Raw genomic sequence first — 21,175 nt, forward strand, 5'->3', positions numbered from 1 at the left:
TATGCAGCTTCAGATGTAAATTATTTTTGTAATTTATGATATTATTTTAAGCAATTAGTAATTTTGACAATTTTTTAATTACTATTTTAAATTTTGACAATTTTTTATTACTTTTTAGATTATTGTTAAAATTAAATAATTATTCCGAATAATTTCTTTTGAATAAAACCCAAAATTAATTTTTTTTCTTGTTATTTTGATTGAAATAAACACTAATTAGAAAACAAATCTGTATAGTTTCATTTTAATAGATTATATAGAAATGTATCCCTCCATTAATTTATTATTATTTTTTTTTTTTTTTATATATAAATGTAATCCAGCATCATGTTCTGTTCTGAATCGGTTTTATCAGATATAAAAAACAAGAAAACAGATATATTATGATGGACCATTGATCATAAATCAATAAATTATAATTGTTTTCAATAATTATTTAATATTTTAACTATAAAAATATATACTGTTAAGAAATAATGGTACTGTCAGGAGAGATTCTTCCCATTGTTATATAAAAGATATATATATATTAAACAGTAAATTATGACCCTAGGTAAGTATCCCTATATATAACCATATTATATGGACATTATCTATCTGAATATTAGAAAGAATGAACTTGGATCAACTGGTATATCCTCTTTCAATACGTTAATATAAAGTTGTTCAGTTTTTGAAAAATTCGAATTTTCATCGGCAACTCTTCTAACTTCCTGGCCAATCTTCAGCATAACTTCTGACCAGAGTTCTCGAAGAGGGCAATAGTGAAATTAAAAAGCGGCCAACTATAGCCGGGATAGACTTTAATTTAGCGCTGGTAGCTGCCCAAGGCAGTGCTGTGCGCTGCTCCGCTCAAGCAGGTTATGGGTCTTAGTGTCTCTTGACTACATCCACAGCTGTCCATATATAAGGGCATATCATCATAATAAGTAAGTTAAAAAATAATATCACACTGCATATAAGCATGACTTTAAAGTAATAACCATATTCTAACGTCATAAAGCTGAAATTGAAAAAAAAAAAAAATCTACAGTAATCTTTTTCTAATTGAAATTCCTAGTGGAGAGATTGTTACTTTATGTTTACATTTGTCACTAGAATCATCTTTATGAATGTTTGTATTTGCTTTACCAATCTAAAATTGAAGTACTTCTGAAGATTCAAACGCTATTCATTCAAGAATACTCGAGAAATCTTATCAGTAATTAGTTCCAAACTTGAAAATGACAAATTAGTGTACAGAGCACATATTTCCTTTACTTTTGATTAGATTCTCTGAATAGCTAAATTGATTTGAGCACAATCACATAACTTCATTTTCAGTTTACAGTGCAAAGGATACTAACAAAAAAAAAAAATTAAATCAACATTATTAATTTAGTAAACAGACAAAACATAATTGTTTTGGGTAATTATTTCACTCAGAAAATAAATATATTTAACTGGCATTGTATTTCCGTGCTGAAAAAATTAATCTAGACAATAATAAAAAATAAAACGTGATAAAAATACGAATAAGTATCAGAAAAATTACAAAATTGCTTCTACTTCACAAACTAAATCAAGAGAGCGGTTTGAATTATCAAATTTTAAATATTATTAACACATAACCATAAAGACAACTAAAATTATTATCAATAAATGTAATGAAGTAATTGAAAAAGAAACGACTGTATCTAACAAGTGTTAATGTTAAGTATTATTTTAAATTTAATAATACTTTATAATGATTAATTGAATTATTAATTAGCTACAATGCTAGAAAATACAAAAATTGATTTTGTCATATTTTAAATGAAGAATGAGTTGAAGCCACCTTGAGATTTTAATACAAATGATAATTTTATTTTAAAATATATTGTATAATTATAATTTATAAATCTTTAAAAAAAATTAAATAATTAAACAGAATCTATTTTTTTAAAAAAATTTTACCGTAGCACTAAATGGCTGATCAAATAGAGATTTTCAAAGAAGAAAATCACGAAAACAATTTTTTGAGTAACAATTCACCTCAAATAATTACTTTAAGTAATATGTCAGGACAAATGGATTAATACAAATATACTCATAAAAAAAAAAAAAAACCCATCATATACTGTTTATTCATAAATTGAATAACTATCAGTATCTAAAACTTTCTTTTTCAAACCCAATCCATGTTATTGGACTGATTTTAAAAAATGCAGCTTGTTGAATTATAATTCATTGTAATTTTGTATATTATTATATCATTTCTGCAGTATTTGGTACTTCTACTTACAAACCATTAATTTCACTTCAAGTTTAAGTTATACTTTTAAATTTAAATATTCGAAGAACAAAAAGTTTTTATCTTTCGACCTGAAGAAAAATATTTTTTTTCTGAATATTTAAAAAAAACAAAACACGTTTTTGATTCTTTCGAAGTATATTTTCTCTGATCTACCAACCCCATTAAAGTGTGAATCGAGTAAAACTTACAAGGACAGAATGGTTAACTAGGAACTTTCTTCTTTCAAAAGAAATCAGAACTCACGATAAAACAACCGTGACATTTTTGGCTCTAACGTCATTCTGAATTATTAATGTAGACTTACTTGACACCGGTGAACTTCAAACGCAAGTAATCTGTTTATAGTAAGTAATCAAGGCATCAATAAAAAAGGTAATTACTTATAAAATTTCATTTTATTTTTCATAGCCATTTTTATGCACTCTCCTCTTGGTCAAAAATAGATAATCTTTTAACAGAGATAATAATAGGCTGGTGTTTTATTGACAAGTATTAAAGAAATTTATTATTCAAGATTTGTACTGCAGAAGCTAGGTGCTTAAAATCTATTTCATAAAATACGCATTTCGGGCTATCCTAAAACTCTTCCTAATTAGCTAACTAATTTAATAAAGTAACGAATTTTTTTTTTTCACTAATGTCCTGACTCCTTAATGGTGCATCCTAAAAAAAATGTTATGGTATGATAATATAAAAGAGCACTGAATTCTAGGTCGAATGAATATCATAAATTAATAAGTATTAATTAATATCGCAAAAAAAACTATAAATGTTTTTCAAATTTTGCCAAAAACTGAGGTGCAGTACTATATATGAGTCCACTTTAAACAAATAAACTCATTTTTTGCTATCCTAAAACGATAATTAGCTATATAAAGTAACGAATTAGTTTTTTTTCCGCCTATAAGTCATAAACGATACATTCTAGAGAAAAATTTATAATAAAACAAATTAAGGAACATTAAATTCTGCGTCCAATGATTGCCCATAACTTAAAATATAGTAAAGTGGTATTGTCATAAACGAGTTCTAGTTGCAGATGGACTTCATAGGAGTTTGAACAGTATTGGAAGATCAGGAACAACCGAAGCAGTTGGTTTACGAACATACCATTTGACCAAATTTTTAAGTTACGGTAATCATTGACGCAATATTGTTTTACTCTAACTTTTTCGCTTGTACGCACGGTTTAGGAGTTATAAGCGTTTAAAAAAGAACTCATTCGTTACTTTTTTAAATCAATTAACTTGAACCACCAAAAATGTATTCTTGTATTAAGTAAGGTATAATTATTAAGTAAATTATAAAATTATTTGCAGATATAGGTTTTATTTATTTCGAAATGTATATACCTAAATCGTTAAAAAGATGCATTAAAATTCTAATATAATTAATAAATATCAATTTTTAAGTAATTTACTATTTAATAAATTTTTTGTTTTGTTCTCTTTATTTATTTATTTTTTTTGTTTATTTCACGCGGTGATTTCAAACAATTTAATTAAAAAATGCTCTTGATTCAGGTTTAAATACTAACAAATCTATATGCTATTAAGGGATTTAGATATTAGAATCTAATTTTGTTGTTTTGTTTACAGTTGATATCTCTTAATAGTAGGTAATGTCAAATTTTTGAAATATTATTTTAATCAGAAGAGACAATAGAGGTATTAGATAATGTTTATAACTGTAGACTATCAAAATAAATAAATTAAGTAATGAATTAAAAAATAAATATAAATCATTATCGTGGAATGAATGAAGGGACAGAGTTCATAATTTCTCGATTATGCAATCTGCCTACAGTGAAAACTCACGCAGATATGAACGTAAGAAGTCTAATGATAGTGTAATAGAAAAACAACTAAGAGTGACTGACCTATTCCTTGAATCTTTGCGGAAAACGTGAGATGTCGATACATTTTTAAAACTGATCATAAATGATGATCGCAATGAAATCATTTTTTTACATACCTTGTAACAATATCAAAATGAAAAGAAACTGAGTGGGAAAATTAGGGAAAATGAGTTGTTAAACACGTTCTTTATTAGGACGCCTATGTTAACATAAAAAGGTAAATGGTAAAGGATTTTTTTTTTTCATTTAGTGTGCTTATTCAGCACTCGTAACAGATGATGCCAGTAGTTTTGGGGTAAATGTCTATTTCTAGAACGAATAAGGACGAACTCTCAATGAGCGATGGGTAAAATTAAAAAATGATTTAAAAAAAAAATTCTGCCCGAATGAAATGACTGTAAAAATAAATATAATAAAAAAAATAGCATTAGTATACCATGCAGAAAAAAACAAAACATGATTTTGATTTTCAAGATATTAAAATGGTGTATAAAAAAAAGTTATAGTAGCCATGAATAAAGCTTTTTTTTTAAATAATTTATTTGTTGTTATTTACAACTGTATATATATAAAGTAAATTTGCTGTAAGTGATATAATAATGACATGATACAAACATGTGGAGAATCTACCCATTGATAGAGCTCCAAAAATATATATAGAGGAAAAGATCTCGAGGACATCTTCTTTTCAGACGCCTAGGAGGATTATTAGCTAATGAAGGAGAACCTAGGTTAAAAACGAGTTGGTTTGGGTGGTTGGGAAGTTTTTCATGGAAGGATTGGTATCTAGTTCTGGCCAAATCGGCAACATATGGGACATTGAGGTCCTGATGAAAAAGTAAAGAGCATTAAGGATTTTGGACTGTAAGGATTTGATTCGGGAGGAATTCGATCGTTTAGTGGAGCCCCATAGCTCAACTCCGTATGTCCAGATAGGTCATGTAGATTAGTCTTTTGTAATGGATTGGAAGTTTAGACCGTTTGTCTAGTAAATGTTGTAATAGTCAGAATCGACGAGCAGTCTTTTCAGTCTTGTATGAGAATTCCATGTCAGTCGTTTGTCCAGATGTAGTCCTAAGTAACGGATCTGTTACAGGATTACATCCGACAGGAATAAGGGGGTAATATTAAAAGATACTGTGGTGCAAGATGAAGATGACGGCAGCTTAAAAGCCAAATTATGCAATAAATTCTAAAAATTTAAACTAAAAATATGCCGAGCTCCTAACTAGATTAAGAAATTAAGGAATTCCACCTCCTTTTGAAAAACAGGAATAAATAATTAATTCAACAGAGTGCACAGTCAAACAATGAAAGTCTCAGTCTCAACTAAGTGTAAAAGAAAAATGAAAAAGTGACAAACATTTTGTGGGTTTTTAAAATACCTGGTTATTGAGGATTTGCTTCTAATTTAGTTTAGCTCAATTATGAAAAAATAATAAAAGATTATATTTTTAAGTGTATATTAGCTTGTGTATTTTTAAGAGTGATTTAGTTTCAAAAAGGAGTAAGTGTATAATATGTATAATATTATGTATAAGTTGTGTATAATAGTATAATATTAATTTATATACTAGCAAATTATTATTTTTTTATTATTTTATTAAACTAATATAAAAAATTTAATTAGCTATTATTATTATTATTACTTATATTTTTAGTTATCCATAATTTTATTAAGGAATCATAGAAACTAAGAATTTGCTCATGGGCTGAAACGGAAATAATTTTATTATTTATAAATAATTTTATTTTTTTATTTTATTAAAAGGAAACAATTTTTGACCGCACCCGGACCATATTCCATTCATCTATACACACGGTCAATCAATAATCTTCCGGAAATAATTAAAGTTACTTCAAATTTTTCTACCTGATGGTTCTGGTTGAACGAATAGTTTTGACAATCTTTCACAAAATAAGAGAGTATTAAGTCAAAATTTGAAGAGCTGTATCATAGAGAATATTTATTTTACAGAGCTCATTTTGGTTTCAATTTTTAGCAAATTTTATCGACTAGTAAATCAAAGCTATTCAGTCAGGCTCATACATCTGGATTTATTTAGTATATATAAAAAATAGTGAATTAGTTTTGCGTAAAACCTGAAATATCGTTCAATTTTTTCGGTTTTACAAAATTAATTTTTCTCTGGTAAACCCATTTTTTTAGTGACACAGAAGAAATTGACACCAAGAACTCAGAGACAAATTTCTTTTTACTTTAATTTTTAATAACTCAATAACAGTTTCTAGTACAATAATTCCAAAAAAATTTAAGGTTCTTTTTGGATTCAAAAGATCCACTGAGAAGATCTGTAGATAAAAGGATCTAAACTTTCCCCTTCATTGAATCCTGCCTTAGTGTCACGAAACCATTATAAACAACCACGTCTCAGTATCTAGTTTATATTAGATTAAAAAAAAACAAATAACTATTGAAGCTACTAGATCTGTTATATAAAGCTTTCTTAAGACACTGCTTCTTAGATATTTGAATAGAGGGACATAAATCGATTGTCCCACTGATATTAGGACGACCCCATAAATCCTCCCATTATCTCGTTCTCCTCTTTTCTATTATACTTCTAAGCAATCATGAATTTTTCCACTCAATTGATGAAAAAAAAAAATGTTAATTACAGTAAAACCACTCTTAATGGACACACTTCTACAACTGAAAACCCTCTTAAATAAAATTCAATTAAGGTCCTGACCAAAAAAATACAAATTTAATTCATTTTCACTCCACCATTATGGAAAAAAGTCATCAAATATGTATCCAAAATTTCGTGATTCCATTATTAAATTTGTGTCTGATTTATTTTGGAAAAATATTTGTTACTACATAATATTGTTGTTTTATTTCTTCCTCAATATATTAAAGCTTTAAAGAAAATTTAGTTTGTATAAAAAAGTATGAATTACGTATGTTAGATACGTAAATATCTAGTTAGTTAATTAAAAATTACATCTTATAATCACTATAAAAATATAGGTTACTTCGAAAATATATTTCTTATCAAAATGTTCAGTAACGTATGGATGAATGATATGGACAGTATATTTGCTTGGTAATGTTTCCTACTAATTAGACTATTTGGAAATTGTTAATCTTTTGGGATTCAATGGCTGTTTTTTTTTTTTGCCTTTTTTAATATTGCATTATTTTGGCATCCATTGTTAACTATAATATGGCAATATTTCTGAATTGAGACTCATAACCGTGTATGACTGTGACGTAAAAGTATATACTAGTTTCTTCGATATCTTTAATTCAAAAATTCTGATCTTATCTTTTGAAAAATGATTTAATCAAAGTATGTTTTTATTACATTTATTCATTTTTTCCTAATAACTATAATTCGAAATTAAGAGAAAATAAAAAAAAAATTAATTTACAACTTTAAAACTTCTGCCAAATTACGTAAAACGTCTAACTAAAATTTTTCATATGGTCTTAAAATGCTAGATAGTGAATGACAAAATAAATGATAATAAATTATCCTCTTTTAAAGGAACAATTCAATTTAGGACAATAACAATGTTAAAATGATAATGGAATCTATGAGATTATCAAGAATATATTGCAATGACGTACCTACATATGCGTACATATAGGAACATAATACATATACCTACATATGCGCCATAAAGGAAGATAATAACAAATAAAAAAAACAGTCTCACGTCAAGAAAATTGTTTATACTAGTTAAAAATAACTTATGCCCTCTCGGCTGGAATTAGAAACTGGAATGAGAACGGAAATTCGAGTTTCCACTTGTTTTAAAAATATCGATTTCAAAATCGAATTTTGATACGGGCTGTCCTGTGATGAGTTTATAAGTAGAATCATCAATCAATATTTTAGTTAAACAACGAAAATTTGTATCTAGAGTAAAGAACCTTATTTTTAAAAGAAATAATATTCTAAATGATATGTATCAAGAAAGTTCACACCTTTCAACATGTTTAAATGGCTGGTTATAATGCCTTTGAGTACGGGCGACTATCAATTCATATTCACGTAAAGCTGTTTATGTATTGACCAAATATACGCTCTTCAAGGCAAGTATTAGGAAAGATATTGCAATAAAAAAAGGCATAGTTCACCAGTCGTCGGTTTCAAAAGAGCTCCAGGCTCAACTGACCTCCTGATCTTGTGTAATACTTAAAAAACAACTGATTATAATTGTAAAATATTTTTAAAATTCTGGTGCGCTGGGCGCTTACCACCTAGTACAAGAGCCGGGAAGAAAAAAAAGCAGTTATCTAACCCCAATTTTTTATTATTTAATGAAAACTAGGTATAATTACTAGTCAAAATTGATGAGTCTGCCAAGTATAGGTAGGCGAATAAAAAATGGCGGCTGTTTCAAAACCTTAAAAAAACACTAATTTTTCATTCAGAGCTCTATATCTTAAAAACTACCAACAACACTAGAAACTCTAAGAGAACATTATTTAAAGAAGAGTAAATTTGCTGAAATATTAGCCCTAAAAGAGGTAATTTCTTAAAAATCTACTGAAAGATTAGTTGTTAGTTAATTTATTTTGAGAATTCTATATCTCAGGAACTATGTGACGTACAGATGTCTATTAGCACTCAAATTAAAGCTAATTTAATGGACTATAAAGAAGTTTATGACCTTTACCTTCGTAGGAATAGTAGTTTTCATATTTGCTAAAATAAATTGATTTATAGTTGTTCGGACAATAAGTTTGATTTATGAAAAACTTGATTTTAGAAACCATTGAACGTACAGATGTCTGCCAGCGCTCAAATTAAAGCTAGTTAAATATACTACAAAATAGTGAATAAAAAAATATACTATAAAAAAAAAATCACAAAATTTTAATTTCTAGTTGTTCGTATAAAATGTTGGATTTTCGAAAAAACATATCTCTAGACCCATAAGACGCACATATGTCTGCCAACACTCATAATAAAGGAAATTTAACTTACTATAAAGTAGTTTATGATACTTATCTTCGTAGGGGTAGTAGTTTTTATGATATTCACATATGAATATGAATTTGGCAAATGAAAATTTGTCCGAACAACTATAAATCAATTTATTTTAGCAAATTTCATGTAAACTATTACTCCTACGAAGATAAACATCATAAACTGCTTTATAGCTCATTAAACTAGCATTTATTTAAGTGCTAATAGACATCTGTATTTGAGATATAAATTTTTCAAAATAAATTCACTAACTATTGATGTTGCAGTACGTCCCATACAACATTTTTATGAAATAATGCTTTTTAAAAAGCTATATCTCGAAAACTATTTAACGTAAATAACTCTATTAGGGCTGACATTTTAGCAAATTTACTCTTTTTTAAATGGCGCTCTGTTAGGTTTTCTTGTGTCGTTCCTACTTTTTAAGATAGAGCTTCGAATGAAAATTTAGTTTTTTTTATCGCTCTGATACAGCCGCCATTCTTTATTCCCCCTACCTATACTTGGCAGACTCATCAATTTTGACTATTAATTTTACATAGTTTTCATTAAAGTAATCAAAAATTGGGGAGAAATAACTGCATTTTTTCTCCTCTTGGGCTCTTGTACTAACCCTACGAAATTAGTGTAAAATGGAAATAATTCGAGTCACTTCTTGGAGGTATGGGCACAAAACTTAATTTGGAGCTGCAGACTAAATTATGTCTTCGTTATGGAAATTGTGGTAGGCCCATCAACGCCTACCTGACCTTGAGTCCAGGAATTTTTGGATGGCGCATTCCTTTCCTTACGCTTCTTATATCACTAACAGTTTGACTTTCAAGTAAATGAACTTTATGAGTGAACCTTTGGACCTTCAATAGTTGAGTTCACTTGTCAAAATTTTTTTTTATTCTTTATTTATTCCTTCCATTATAAACTTGCTAACCACCTAAACCCATTAATTTCTAACCTTGCTTCCTCTGCCATTCCTGACAATCCTCCGAGTCACCTTAAAAGAAGATAGCCACGTTACCTGCTAATGTAAAAACGTCATTAGAGTGCTAAAAAGGGGTAAATGCCTGTATCACTCCATTTTGATCTTAAATCAAATTTATTAGATATATTTTTATGTAAATATCAATAATTAAATATTAAAAAAAAATTAAATTATTAATAGATCAAAGCATGTTAGTTTATATTCTAAATAAATGCTATATTCCTATGCCTGAATTTTGGAACACTAAATGATTTTCCAACCTGAAAGCTGCATTCTTTAAAGAAATTAAACCAATTTAATAGAGCGGGCTTGAAGGTTGGCTTGATAGCAAGCTTGAACAGGTGATTGCTATTCGAATCGAAAGTCTTTACAAGATTTATATCGCCTCCTATTCAAAGATAATTGCCTCTTATGAATAATTCTACACTTGATGAGGTAATGGCCTATCCATAATAGACTTCGTACAAGCTACGAGCTGTATCTTGAATACGTTGCCACATAATGCACATTCAAGCTGTGTACTCAATCTGGTATCTGTTCTTCACTTCATTATAATTATTTCTCACTAATCTTATGTTATAAATTAGATGTCATAGTGTGATGGAGAAATTTGATCTATGCTCGACAAGATCAAACAAATTCGTAAAAGATGATCAAAAATTATTTCAAGTTATACTAATAAAATATTTGGTTATAGTTTTATTTGTTATTACCAATAAGTTAGAGTTATTTTCCGAAATACATATATAGGCGCGATTAGAAATTTTCAACTATACTTTATAACAAATTTATTTATTTTTATTTTTATACTATACAGCATAATTGTATACCGTTCACCTCGTAAATATTATAAGGTTATTATCGCGGCGGCTACATTGTATTTGTAAATTGTTGGCACCACTACTAACAGATTTATTTATTATTTTAAAAAAGTAATAATAACAGTTTATTAAGTAATATAAATATAATCATAACATTAAAGATTAACCTACCGATTGGAAAATTCAAGAATTTAAAAACAGTAAAAATTCTGCTAACTATTAGTCATTTTATATACAAGAACGATTCATTATCTAATAAACGATTGGATTAGCATAGAAAATAAAATATGTAATTCTTATCTATTTCTCAGAATTCTTCCAAGATGGTTGAATAGCCAAATAATAGATTTAGTAGTTAGGATTAATTATTGTATAATAAGTAGCTGGAAAAATTAACAGTAATAAGTCTGTTCCGACGACCACCTTTAACTGTCAAGAACTGTACAGAGCATGCGCAGTACGATTTTTTCTCCCAAGTCTTTACTGCGCACGCTTCATAAATAAGTGGTTGATGTAACACACCTAATAATCAACATGGAATCGATTGTGCATGTTACTGCATCAGGGTCGGGAGGTGAAAGCTTGGTTTTCGGTCTTCTTTTTTAATCATCTAACTCTCTGGCAAACAGTGAATACAAATAAAATATCTTTCTTTCTATTTTTTATTCTTTTAGTTGAAAGGAACAAATATTTGAAGAAAAAAAATGGTACAGCTTAGTTTCTATATGTTTTAAAATAATGTATCCCCTTACGACTTTATTTATTTTTTTTTTTAAAATTATATAGACGGTAAGCAGATATTTTTACAAATTGAACAATAATATAAACGATTAAAATCATTTTCCTAATTCTCAGCATTTTCTCATGGATCTTAATTAAAAATTAACATAATTTTTATTTTTCATATTAAAAGAAGAATTAGTTTCTAGGTACAACAGTCGTTCTACCTATTAGAGATTAAAATATTCGATTGTTGATCACATATCGATTCTGAAAATATAGAATATTCAACAAAATTCAGGTAAGGAGACCCTCAAACTTTCAGTATAAACAATCATCTTTCAAAAGCTAGACTGATTCAATGGCGAAGACATATACACTATCTGTCCAACTGACATTTATTTGCTTATGAGATCCGGTATTGCAAAAATTTCGTGCAAAGTTTCTTTAGATTCGTTATAAACAGAATGCTTGTTTGCCCATTATTTTAACATTTGCCTGCAAAAATAAATCAAACGCATGACATGAAGCAATACACTCGTGACCTCCACAAATGAATGACTGGACTTAAGAATTTTCTCGGAAATCCATCAGTCTGAACGTCCATCTTTGGTTTTACTGTCATTCTGACTGACCATGTATGAGCCACTTACCCTTCATGTCTTCATACCTAGAATATAGTTGAGTTCTAATAGGATCGGTGCAGCTTAAGTTTATTCTTTATACAGATAAAAAATAATAACATTAATTTAGTTTGTTATAAGCATTTTATGAATTAAAAAAAATGATATTATAAAGTAAAATAGTTGATAGTTATTTTTCTGAAAAGTATCGAAACCTCTATGAGTAATACTTTCATCTTCTATTTCGTGGATCAACTCTGCGGTCAGGAAGTCGTCCTGGGACACCCAACCTCTAACCGCATCTTCAGTATTTCAAAACCGAAATAATCTACGACTTTCTTTGTGAAGGTTAATAATCTACATTGTACTTAATATTAAGGGTGATTTTTTTGAGGAATCTCGTCATCATTCCGTAACCTTTCTTCGTAAAATAGATCATGAATGGCGTGAAACAAAAATAGTCCTGAGACATTCCAGGATGAGTCAATGTGCTATCATCAATGGGTGGTTCATGAACCGGTTGTGCTCGTGTGTTTATACAAACTCAGTATCTGTGAAAAGAGACAGTCGAAATGACATTAAAACCAAAAATAGACGTTGAGAGTGTAAGGTTAAGGTAGGTGGATTATGCAAAAAAAAATTTAATTTTAATCCGATCATAAAAAAAATAAGTGAAGAGTTTCTGAGAAAGTGGAGGAAAGGCATTCTTAAAAAATAAATTATTTTTCTTTTTTACTCACTGTTTGCCAAAAATAAGTTGAATGGTTAGAATAAAAAGAAGACGACGAATTAAGCTTTTACCTCAATTTTCTCAAAAACAGCTTTTACGATTTTGATCAAATTGGTCCAATAAATTCCTAAAATCTTCCTCTAAAAAACATTAATTTTATTTATTTAAAGTGATTTGCATATATTACGGTAACATATAATCAAAAACGGACAAATGTAAACTATGAAAAGATTTGATGATCAACAAAAGGAGATGAGAGGAAAAATATTTTTACTAGATTAAAAACCCATTTCTGGAAATAAGAGTAGTAATATAGATGTATCACATATCGTTGAAAACCCAAAAAGTTTAGAAAAAATAATATTAACATAAAGTCATAGGAGAATGACGAGAAACGGATAATTTGAAGACCTATTTGAACAGGTATTATAACTTAAATATACCTTTTATACAGAAAGGTTCTGTTTTAAGTTGCAAATGTGAAGGAAGGAAGGAAGAAAAGTGTTTTATAAAAGGTTTAAATCTAGGAAAAAATTATTTAGAAAAGGTTATATGGGACAAAGGCAATTAGGTAAAGGCATTTTTAAGATTTGAAAAAGGAAATGACATCAATATGAAGGTATCCTTGAGAATGGCCTGAGGGTAGAAACGTTGGAAAAGTTGTAAAGAATAAAGTTGAGGGAAAAAAAAGGATCAAATTTGTTTTAAATTAAGAATAAACTAAACCACTCTCAAACAAGAATATATAAAATAAATAGACAAACACATTATTTATTTGTCTGATTAGAGAGAGTAACATAATTAATTCTTTCATAATTAATTAATTATTGCGACATTTTATGGAACTCTCAAAATGGCAACTTCCAACCTAGAAGAAACGGGTTCTAATCCTACGCAATAATCATATCATTGAAGGTGAGGTCTGGAGCAACCAAGCAAATGACACGTTCGGAACGGCACGAAAGAAAGACATCATCAAGTGACTTGTTGACATTCTGGCGCCTCAGGAACTGAAGGACATTCCTGAAGAGAGGAAGGCAAGAAGGATCGTGTTTGTCGGACGTGGCAGAACTGTGGAGTAGTTCACATATGTTCTCTGTCAAAGGCCTATTGTTTTCACGTGTTGTTCTCGTCTCTAGAATACATTGACTTTACCTTTAAACAAAAACAAAATCGAGCTATTCTCCCTAGTTATATTTTCGACGTAAAACAAAGGGATAATATTTCATTCCAAATCGATCTTGCTAATATTAACGATTAAATTAGACTGTATGGTTTAAATATGTTTCTTTAAAATACCCTTAAGAGAAAAAAATTAATCTAGCATAAAAAAAAATACCAGACATTTCCCAGACTGTCTGAAGACATGTCTTGGCAGGTCGGGTAAAAGTCATTTTCTCCTTTATTTAATTATCAAAATTCTTTCATAACTTGTTTTTTTCCTCCGTTTCCTGTGTTAGTTCGTTCTTATTTAATGGTATAAAATACCCCCTGGTCTTGAACTCCATGTATATCTTATTTCTTTATGCTTATATTTATTTTATTATTTTATTTGTTTGATGTCGTACTTGTAACAGCTTTTCAAATTAAAGATACGTTAGAAGATGATTTTCTGAAAATTCGACTATGTCAGACAGACTATTTTAATGAAGATATGATCTAGGTAATATTAATAATATATTTTTTTTACATTGGCATATGCAGTTTAGTAAAAATCGTTAGAGACGTTTTTGTAGAAAATACTAAAAACAAAATGTAAAATCGATTATACAAAGTGGCACTTCCGGTTGGTCGATTTTGTAGACAAAATTACTGCCACATCCATGCATATTCCCGCCTAAACATGTAATTCCTGTATTTTACGACTTTTTGTTTTTGATCTTGACTGTTCACCCGATCGGAAAAGTAAGCACAAACCCTTAAACTGGAAGGTTATTGAGAATGTCTCCACACCGCCTCACAGTATTTAAATATGTAAATTTTGTCCAGTTTTTACCACCCTCCCCGCTCTCTAAATGACAATACGCTAGTTTAATGTTGAAATGAAATGCCATATTACTATGACATGACACAGTTTTATGGAGAGTCTGCCCATTGGTAGAACTGCAATAACCATTCTAGAGTAGATCTTTCTTTTCAGACGCCAATAAGGATCATCATTGAAGAAGTTCGTTATGGAAGAATTGATATAAGGTTCTGGCCAAATCGGCAACACACGGGACATTGAAGTTTTTATGGATAAAATATTTTTTTTAATTGTTTCTTTCAAAGTATAATTTTGAATGTTATGTATGGACCAAATCGGTAGAACCTGTAACTGGATGGAAACTTAATTCAACATTTTTTTATTTTATCGATTTATTTATTTATTTCAACAAGAAATAAAATATGTAAAACCTAACTTCTTTCGTTGTGGTTTTACAAGTATACAAGTATTGTTTCTTCATTAACTCTTTCAAAGCTATTAAAGCTACTCGCAGAAACCAACAATGGAACGATTGCAATTATTCATTTTGTGGGTTGTTAAAGACATTGCAGTTCTTCGACCCCGAGATACGCCTGCAACGTCCACCTTGCACCACTTTCTAAAACACCCACTGGTAGCCCACACTGCGCCCAATGTGCACTCCTTGACTCTCCTCCAATCGCGATCCTCGGTCCAATGTCATAATGGCGGTTGCCAAGAGACAGGCTGGTTTGGCAGCAAGGGTAGACGAGGCGAAGAATAGCGATGACTAAATGGGCACTGAGCCTACTTGCACGTTGGAAGCAGTCGGTGTGGTGCACTGTCCCAGCATCTGCAAAGGTCATTTACGGGAGGTGGATCTGATGGTGTGTAAGGTATTGAGGGACATCGTTACGGGGAAAATGGCATGGGAGAGAGGAGTAGAGGGGGCATTCTCTTCAATAATTTTTAAGCTCAAAATGTTTAATAAACTGAAAATTTGAGAGTTCACTTAAAACTCAAAAGTATAGCAAAACTTTAATCATACGTGTTATTATATCTAAAATTTAAGTTTATAGATATTAAGTTATTAGAAATGTTTAGGTGCAGGTCAAATTTCTGAAAATTCTACTCAGGCCTCTGGTTTTTGAAAATTAAGAATTTGTCACCTTTCTCTCCCAATACAGCAACGCTACTGAAAACATCTTTTAAAGTACATTCCGCTAAGTCTCATAAGTAGAGGCCGGATTTTTGTGCGCTAAAAAACCCAAAATATGCAAATCGAAAAATGATATTACTTCTTACCAGCAAAACTTCAAACGGAACTACGGAGGCTGGAGGCGGATAGGTAATCCAAGTTAAAAACAATTATAATGACTTTTTTTTACAATGATGGTTATTTTATAAAGACTGATTGATCCTATTCCAAGAATTTTGGGTACTTGTTTATATTTATTATTATTTATTTTGAGTTTGCCTTTTCGCATATTTAGTAATATTTTCCCTTATCTCATATTTTCTACTCTAAATTATAAATAAATAAGATAAATAAATATTTATATCTACACGTCTATATTTGTATATGAGGATTTTGGTCCAAGAATTCAACTGTATACTATTGAAATCGAAATCATCTAATTATGGGGGGAACCCTCCCTATAATTAGATGATTTGGATATGAACTTAAAGGTATGGATATGAAAGTACGGAAGTAATAAATTTAAAAAAATTCCAAAATTGTTCTTCTACCTAAATCCCCCTCCAAGACTTTAGATTTAGCCCTGATCTTCCAAAGTAACAGTATTATTAACGAAACCTTTAGTTAATAATAAAAATTATATTCGGAAAAAGATTCTGTCTGAAAATATTTTTACTTCACCTCATGAAGAAGACCAAACAGCCAAACCAAGAAATAATTTTCTTAGAATTATCAAGATTAGTCTTATTTTAATTATTTAGGTTTAATTACTCAGTTCACAGATTTGGATCCAACACTTAAAATATAAATATTCCCAAATTTTTTTCCCAATTACCCTTTGTAACCATCTACCAATGGATATTAAACTCCCGAATAGCAAGGACGTAATAGAGACATCTACAGTGCCTAAACACCTTCGGTGTAACATTAATATTAATGGGATGTGAGCATTACTTAAGGAACTCTTGCTTGGACCCGACACTTATAATGATACTCACCACATCGACATATCAACGACAGCGAATACTAATACCAAAGTCCTCAGTTACACTGTTGTTAAGACATTTAAATTTGCTGTACGAATATCAAACGGGTAGAAAGGTTTGTTAGTTTTGTAATCGACAAGTCTGTAGCGAGCTGAAGAACACGTTTAATTTATTGAAAACTAAAGCTCTCAGTATCGAGGAAATTTATCAAGTAGTTCAAATTCAGGTGTATCCTATGCAAATAAATCCTTTCCCCTGGATAAGGCATGTTAAATTATGAGTTCTGCACGTTTGAATAATTCATAACATTGTATGAGAAAGCTTTTTGATCGTTTCAAAAACGAGGGTTTTATTTGAGGAGGGATGAAATTTGGTTTCATATAATATTCATTAAAGTAAAATAACAAAAACTCCATAAAAGATGCTAAATAATAATTAAAATACAAAATGCTACCAAACAAATTCGGGATGGTCTTGGTTATGTGCCGTCCCTGATTGATGTGTCCTTTTGGACTGTGATGTGAGAAGTGATGCATTTCATATAATTTGTTTTTGTGTTCTAAAGATGCCTGTCTTTGTGGTTTGAATTTTCTTATTATACTTTAGCATATAATATTTTACTTGAATATTCTTTGAATTATTTATATATTATTTTATAGAGTATTCAACTACTTATACTATATTTTTTACCGAACCAACCAAAAAATATGTTTTCTGACGCAGTGCCGATCTTAAGTAAATGATAAAAAATGTAAGCGAACGTAACGTTTAAATTCAACTTTAAACTTATATAGGTTTTTTTATTTAATAAGATACTTGTTTATGGGGGCGAGGGAAAGGGATGTTTATGACGTAATAGCCCGTGGGCGCCAAAATTTCTAAGGCACGGTTCGAACACCTACAGTTTCATAGCTAAAATACAGATTAATCTCTTTTCCAGAAAAAGCTTGAATAATATTGGTTCAATTGAAGCATTAACACCCATTCGTTAGTAACAAAATAATTAAAAGGAAACTTAATTTGAGAACTCCTAAACCAGTTCATTTTTTCTCATAAAATGTTTGAATGTTGAATGCTGAAAAATGGTTTCCATGTTTTCCTTTTAGATCTCCTGTGCTTGCAAATAACCTTTTAACAAAGAACGGTTAGGATGGTATCATTCACCAAGGAAAAAAGTTCAAATTTTCAATTTTAAGAATTATGTAGGTTATAGTAAATAAATTAAAATGTTTTCTTACATAGTTGTAAAAATATTGATTTATTTGTTATAATTTTTTTTTCTTGTTTTGAAATCTTTAAATCATATTTTCAGTTAGGAAATTTAATGATGAAACATTCTGAATAACATGTATTATTTGTTTTCACTTGTAACGAAAATAAAGTTTGAATCATAATCTTCAATTTATATATTTTTTAAATTTGTTTCATGCTTAGGGTTGTCCATCCCTCTCAAGATCGAAGGCGTATAAAACATGGATTCATAATTTTGTTTTTGTTTATCTGGAGCAGAACGTAGGTACCTGACGTTAGTTTTTCCTTATTGCCCGGTTTTCCTTGTTCCCAAAATTAAAACTCCACAAAAATTTAATTCCTGACAAAAAATCATAAATCCATAAAAATGTGTCCTTCCGTAAGAGATAAAAATAAGACTACAAGCTCCTTCTCTCCTTCCCCATCCTCCTACTTAAACAGTAGTCAGTAAGGTTATACACATATTTTAATAATTTCTCCATATAATTTCACTTTAATCACCTTCAGAAGGTGTCCTTTCACACATATTGCAGTCGAAATGTGAAAGGGTACCATTGCAAGGATGAGTTGCGATGTTAATGCAGTTGCATAAACCTAAGAACCAGGAATAGCTGAATGGGAACGACCAGGAATAGAATATTGTCTTGGGAAGGACGTCCGCCCAACTGGCCTACTTAAGTTCAGGTCTCACCGTATCCTGTTGATCTGAGTAGTACAGTCCATGCTGCTAACAATAAGCTGCACATTGCCTGTACTCTTGTCAGCTTCCATGTTTATGTTCGGGGCCTTGAAGTATTATTAGAAATGGGTCGGGCTTGTTGACAGCCTCAAACTCTCATCTCGACTGACAACCATTATTTCATATTCCATTTACCTCTTTTATTTTTTTACTGATCGGTTCACCATATTTCAATTCAATTATTTAGTCGAAAGTACACTATACCTTAAATAAGATTTTTTTTTACCTTCACTTGAAATATGTAGTCTTTAAATATTTTATAAAGTATGGAAATAGCAGTCCTATTTAGTGGAAATAGGGGTCCAAATAACAAAAGTTCACCAAATTGCCTGTTATTTCAACACTTTCTAATTTTTTTTTGTCTACAAAAATAAATAGAAAAAAAAACAAGAAAATTTGATATTTTTTTTATTCACTGTTTGCCAAGAAGAAGGTTGAAATTAAGATGGTTAAAATTAAAGGAAGCCATCATGATGAGCTTTCACTATCGAATCCTAACAAAAGGTACAATCGATTCCATCACAATAAAAAATCGATTTTTTAAATATATTGCTTATTAATGTTTAATTTTCCAATTATGATTTAATAATAAATCCCAATGACTTACTTTGTCGTTTGGTTATTGCACTAACGTATTTTCATCTTGAGAGAGGGATTAGAAGTGCATTACAATTACACATTTTTCTGTTTATGATAATGCATTTTAGTACAGAACCTAATCCATATTTCTGAAGTATAAAATCACTTCTAGTTATCAATGTTATATATGTTTACTTTCACTTACTAATATATGATAAATATAGTAAGGGAATGTATTGCTACTGTGAAAAATTTATAATCCAAGTTTTTTGAGTTCAACTAACCAAGTCTCGCAGAATTCTTAGAGTGTGCATGTATGTAAACAACCTAATTCGGAAACGATTACTTTTACAAAACCGAAATTTCGTTTTTAAAATAGGCACATAGCAGGTTAATAACAGCGAATGATTCACTAATATCGACTGACCATTTTGTATTATTGATTTTATTGTTTTTTCCAAAACGTCTCTAACGATATTAATTAAACTCGACATATCAACGTTTAATGAAGTTGCATTTAAATTAAAATCAGCTAGGTCTTAACCTCACTGAAATAGTTTGACAGAGTTGAAATTAAAGGACTTTTAAGAAACTTTTTAAAAAAATTTTTATATTAAGCATCTCTCATTGTTAGTGACAATAAAAATAAGTAAATAAAAAGTATAAATGACTTTGATAACTAACCAAAGATAGACGGAACGAACAAAGATGAGAAAGAGCTGCATGCAGCAAACTGGAAAGCAATAGTCCAAGACAGGCAGGTGTGGAGAAGGCTGGTTCGGGCGGCCAAAGGTCTACTTGGTCTGTAGAGCCAACCGAAAAAAAAACTACAAACCGAGAAAATAAATGTTTTCTTGTTCACATTGTTATGGCGATAGTCATACCTTTTTTAATTAATATCATAACTATCCTGAAAACTAGATAACATAGTAATAAATTTAGATATATTTAGAGAACGTATGGCCATTCTGCATGTCAACTCAAGGCAGATGCCCCCACCAGATTTTTTAAAAATACGATTAATATTTTGTAAACAGAAAAATCGGCAGTTATAATAAACAGTTATTGACGCCAACACAAGGCGTATACAAACTTCCAAAGTACCTTTGCAGTTGAAGGCGAGTCCAAAATTCACATAAATATGAATCAGTTTATGGTGTCAGGACAAAGTATATTTCTATATTGTTTTATACTATATTATTATACTACTAACTTGAGTAGGTAACGTAATATGTTATATTGTGCTTATTTCAGCTGAATGAAAGTATTTGCTGTCCGTCATCTTCACCCTATGTTTATACTTTGTTACCTTAATGCCGTTGAATACATTCGTTTACAATTCATTTACGACAGCAATTTGGTATTATTTATTATTATGGATATTCTAATATCGACCACTTAATTTTTGAAGCATACAATAATAAAATTTTTAATTTTTCTTTAAAACTATATACATAGAATATATAGTTTAAGGATATTTTTTTTTTTTTTTTTTTTTTAAATT

The 21,175-nt window shown here is 29.6% G+C and overlaps 1 protein-coding gene and 1 pseudogene across 1 annotated transcript in view; one reads left to right on the forward strand and one right to left on the reverse strand.

Annotated features, from left to right (window-relative positions):
- The window catches only part of LOC106688843 (uncharacterized), a 56,637-nt pseudogene that overhangs the window by 32,564 nt on the left and 2,898 nt on the right, over positions 1-21,175 (reverse strand).
- LOC106689011 (uncharacterized) overlaps positions 813-21,175 on the forward strand; it is a 107,664-nt gene continuing 87,301 nt past the window's right edge. The window contains exon 1 of the mRNA XM_014433751.3: positions 813-929. The gene's annotated coding sequence lies outside the window, so the exon portion shown is untranslated. The remainder of the gene's footprint in view (positions 930-21,175) is intronic.

This window comes from Halyomorpha halys, unplaced genomic scaffold, assembly GCF_000696795.3.
Source record: "Halyomorpha halys isolate HHAL.00 unplaced genomic scaffold, Hhal_1.1 Scaffold45.1, whole genome shotgun sequence".
Taxonomy (NCBI): Eukaryota; Metazoa; Arthropoda; class Insecta; order Hemiptera; family Pentatomidae; genus Halyomorpha; species Halyomorpha halys.